Here is a 5,431-nt window from a genome sequence, read left to right on the forward strand (position 1 = left end):
TAAGTCAGAAAGAGAAAAACAAATACCATATGCTAACACATATGTATAGAATCTAAAAAAAAATAGTTCTGAAGAACCTAGGGACAGGACAGGAATAAAGACGCAGATGTAGAGAATGGACTTGAGGACATGGGGAGGGGGAAGGGTAAGCTGGGATGAAGTGAGAGCGTGGCATGGACATATATACACTACCAAATGTAAAATAGATAGCTAGTGGGAAGCAGCCACATAGCACAGGGAGATCAGCTCGGTGCTTTGTGACCACCTAGAGGGGTGGGATATGGAGGGTAGGAGAGAGATGCAAGAGGGAGGAGACATGGGGATATATGTATATGTATAGCTGATTCACTTTGTTATAAAGCAGAAACTAACACACCATTGTAAAGCAATTATACTCCAATAAAGATGTAAAAAAAAAAAAAAAAAGAATCACCTGGAGGACTTGGTAAAACACAGATTGCTGGGTCATACCCCCAGAATTTCTGATTCAGTAGGTCTGGGGTGGGGCTGAGAACTTGCATTTCTAACAAGTTCCTAGGTGGACGCTAAAGCTGCTGGTTTGAAGCCCACTCTTGGAGAATCACTGTTGAACTGCTCTGCACTGAGGAGATGACAGTGCATCTCAGAGAAACTGCAGGAGGAATCTGTAGTCTCTGGGGGGTGATGGGAAGTGATGTTCAGTGGGAGAAGCATTGGGAGACTGGAGGTAGGGTGGAGCAGTCCTTATTTTTCCAAAAGGAGAAGCAGCAGCTTTCATGAACTACAGCAGGTAGTAACAGGTGCTAAACTTCAGTGAGTATTGTCTGCCAGTTCTGGTTTCAGGTATATTACATGCGTGAATTTATTGAAGCCTCAAAACAACCCTATGGAGTAGATCCTATTGTAATTTGTCTCGTTTTACAGTTGAAGAAATGGAGGCACAAAGGTTTAAAAAGTTGCCCAGGATCACACAGCTAGTAAGAGGCAGAGCCAGGATTTAAGTCCAGGTATTCTGGCTTCAGAGCCTATGCTCTATAATAGCTGCAAAGTCCTGGCTGGTTCTGAGGTCAATGGTATAAACCTCATACTTTAAAAGGTGGCCCTGGAGAGAAGGAAGCATTGGTTATCAGGAGCTGAGGTTGAGTTAGCAAGAAGGAGTGATATTCATGCACCAGTTCCCTCTCCGGTGGCTTCACTAAAGTCCCAAGCTGGCCCAGGCCTAGGCCCTTGGGTGTCAGCCTAGTTCATGAGCATGAGGGTGACCAGCAGACCAGAGTGGGCCGGGCCAGGGAAGAGTAGCTGTTCCAGGTGGGAGCTAATCCTAGGGTGAAGTATCCTGGCAACTCCAGGCTCCACTCTCAGCCTGGCGTTGTGGGGCTTTAAAATCAGCAACCCACACAAGGATTTTGACACAGAACATGCAGGAGACAAAGAAGGGTGTAAAGCAAATCTTTTACCTGAGATAAGCAAGATTAGAAGACCCTGAAAGTCTGCAGAAGCGGGTTGAATCTGACAGGATGATGTTGAAGAGGAAGAAATACAGTCAGGAATTGACCAAATGCATCTCAGCTGCTTTCTTTGGTTTTCTTGGCCTCCCCCAGGCTTTTAGGTTTGGTGGGTCGTGAAACTGAGTAGCGCTGGGATTTCTGATTAGGCTGACGCTCTGTGGAAGGATGCACATATTCATGGGCACGTTTAGAATCATATACACATACACCTCTGTCCTCAACAAGCAGGACACCGTTCTCTCCATCCCTGCTGCCCTGGCAGAGACAGCTGTACTAGACTCTTCACTGGTCTCCCATCTCCAGCCTTGTGCTCCACACTGACCCCCGAAATGATGTGTGGGAAACACTGTCCAGCCATTTTCTCCCTTAGCTCCCATAGCTCTTAGGATGAGGCCCAAGCTCCTTAACTTGGCATGCAAGACCTCACGTGATCACAGCCCTGCCACCCTCTCCAGCCTCCTTCCACTCTTCTCCCCACTGCCTCTCTCTGATATGGATTCAGTTCTCTGGTTGCATCATGTCACTTGCTGTGTCCTTGAATGTGCTTTTCCACCTCTGGCTCTTTGCTCACACTGTGCTCTTGAACTGAAGTGTCCTTCCTCCAGCCTTTCTTTTTCCACACCCTGCCCATCCTTCCTATCTATGCATCTTCCTCCAAAAAGCCTTCTTTATAAACCCACTTTTTAAAAACTTTCACTTAAACTGTAACACTGGGACCTGGGCTGGGAATTTGAAGGTATATAGGGCAGGGTCCCTGCCTTCTGAAACTTCATAGCTTGAGAAGTGCATGGAGAAGCATACATTTTGGAGAAACAGTTTATAGAACAGTTTATCAGTCTAAATTCCTCCTCTTGTCTCAGGCAGAGACAAGGCTGATCCAAAGGTCGCAGCACCTAGCACGATACCTGGTACAGGGAAGATATCACAAAGAATGTTTTGATTTCCTTAAGGGCAAGGACTGGATCTTATTCATCTCATTGTCCACTCCCTGCCTCTGCAATCATGTGCACTCTGGCCACTTGAAAAATATATTGTGGGACCCAGTATTACATCTCATGTTACTCAGTATAATTGTCACCATTCATTCATTCATTCATTCATACATTCAATACATTTATCACATACATGCTCTTTGCCAAGACTTGTGTAAGTACTGGGGATACAATGGTGAGGAGACCCAGCTGCTGCCATTCTGTAGCTTTTGTAGTTCAAGGTCAAAATGAGAAGAGGAAATACAGTCCTTTAGGGAAGAGACCAGAGACTGATATGAATTTAGCATTGACCTTGTGCTTAACACTCTACAAGGATCCTGTTATTTAACCTTCACAACCCTGGAGGTATGAGTTCACAAGAACCTTAAAATATGGATAAAGAAACTGAGGCTTAGAGAGATGATATCTAGTTAGAGGAAGAGATGGGACTGGAATCCTAGTCGGTCTGATGCCAAAGCCCTTGCTTGTTTTAATTCACCTGCGCTTGGATGGAAGGGAGGGAGAAAGGGAGGGAGGGAGAGAGAGAGAACCTGAACACAGGTTTTTAACCACCCTTTCAGTTCTGTATTGGGATGGTGCTGTCGAAGTACCTTCGGTGGAAAGAAAGCCTAAATCTGGGGATTTTCCAACACTGCCACTGGGCTATCCCCAGAATTCAGTCAAGATTGTTACCTCTTGTCTACGTGGTATCGGGAAAGAGGCTCAGACCTGAAATAAACTTAGAGGAATTTGAACCCAGGCAGCTAGCTCAGTGTGACCTCTATCAGGCCAATCCTCTTGGGTCTGGAGGCTTGTTCTTTATAGCAGTTTGAGCACTCTGTGACCCACACTTTCCCTCTTGTCTGCCAAGTCTCCGTATTATACCAGGCACCAATGAGGAAGAAATAGCTTAGCCATTCTGAGAGCCTTCCATTAGGACATTTCAACTAAGATATTGAATATATTGGCACAAAGTTGTTCATAATTGTCCCTCATTATCCTTTTAATATCTGTAGGAGCTGTAGTGATGTCTCTTTTTCACTCTGGGTATTGGTAATTTGTGTGTTCATTCTTTTCCTCTTGACCGGTGTGACTAGAGGTTTATTAATTTTATTTGTTTGCCTAATAACAATCTTTGGTTTCAATGATTTTCTCCATCTGTTTACAATTTTATTTATTTCTGCTCTTATCTTTATTATTTCCATTCATTGACTTGCTTCAGTTATAATTTGCCCTTCTTTTTCTTAAGCTTAGACCATTGATTCCAAGCCTTTATTATTTTCTAATACAAGCATTTTAATGCTATAAATTTTCCTCTACAAACTGTTCTACCTGCATCCCATAAAGTTTGATATGTTGTGTTTTTAATCTCACTGAGTTCAAAATATTTAAAAATTTCCTTTGTAATTTCTTTTTTGACCCACTGTTTTTTTAGAAGTGTGTTGTTTCCAAGTATTTGGGGATTTTTCAGATATCTTTTTGTTTTGAATTTCTAGTTTGATTCCATTTTGTTTAAAAAACATACTTCATGTGATTTCAATTCTTTTAAATTTGTTGAGGTTTATTTCATGGGTAGAATGTGGTAATATGGTCTGTCTTGGCAAATACATATATACAAATACAAATCTTTAATATGCACTTGAAAAGAGTGCTTATTCTGCTGATGTTGTGTACAGTGTTCTAATAATGTTAGTTAGATCAGGTCTTTTGATATTGTTATTTGGGTCTTCTATATTCTTGTGATTTTCTGGCTACTTGTTTTTATCAATTATTGAATGGAGAGAGGAAATCTGAAATCTCCAACTATAGTTGTGGATTTATCTATTTTTCCTTTCAATTATATCAGGTTTTGCTTCACATATTTTGATGAACTGTTACAGGCTTAGTGTATGTATTTAAGATTATAATGTCTTTTTGATAAATTGGCTCCCTTATCATTATATAATATCTCTCCCTATTCTTGGTAATATTCCTTGTTCTTAAATCTATTTTGTCTGATATTAATATAGCTACCCTAACTTCCTTTTGATTAGTGTTTGCATGGGGTAATTTTTTCCATCCCTTTTTAACATATATATGTTTTTATATTTAAGGTGAGGTTCTCATAGACAGCATATCATTGGGTCTTTTTTTTTTGGTTTGACAATCTCTGTCTTTTAAGTGGGTGTTTAGATCTTTCACAACTAATATAATTATAGATGTGGCTGGATCTGAACCCACTGTCTTGCTAGATGCTTTCTGTTTTTTGCCATCTGGTCTTGTATCCTTTTTTCCTCTTTTTATGCCTGATTTGGAATTAATTTAGTATTTTACTATGATTCCATTTTATTCTACTACTTGGTTATTGATTATACCTCTTTGAAATATTTTTAGGGTTGATCTAGGGTTTTTATAAGCATCTCCTAGTTTTTGCTGGAATGCTAATCATTGTGTGCAGAAAAAGAGAAGAAACTGGGGTAAATAGAATTTATGCCTGAAAGTAGGCATGCCTCCTTTTCTCTCAGACAGTTAGTCTATTGGAGTCAATCTAGTCAGGAGCTGAGCTGGATTTGGGTCTTGTTGCTTCTTTCATTGTCTTGAAGGCATCATAGATTTCAAATGTTTCCAGTGGTTGACTGATGTTAGCTTGTGCCTCGAGTGGGGTCTAGGGTGTCAGAGGGTTCTTCTCAGTCCCCTCCCACCCTCCCTCCCTCTCTTCCTTCCTCCTTTCCTCCCTTCCTTCCTCCCTCTCTCCCTCCCTCCCTTTTTCTTTCTTTCTTCTTCTTTTTTTAATCTTGTGGAGATTTAGGGCCAATTTCTTTAATATTTATTTATTTTTGGCTGTGTCAGGTCTTAGTTGAGGCATGCAGGATCTTCGTTGCGGCATGTGGGATCCTCCACTGTGGCATGCAGGCTCTTCATTGCAGTGCATGGGCTTCTCTCTAGTTGTAGCCCGCATGCTCAGTAGTTGTGGCAGGTGGGCTTAGTGGCCCC

Source organism: Eschrichtius robustus, chromosome 11, assembly GCF_028021215.1.
Source record: "Eschrichtius robustus isolate mEscRob2 chromosome 11, mEscRob2.pri, whole genome shotgun sequence".
NCBI lineage: Eukaryota > Metazoa > Chordata > Mammalia > Artiodactyla > Eschrichtiidae > Eschrichtius > Eschrichtius robustus.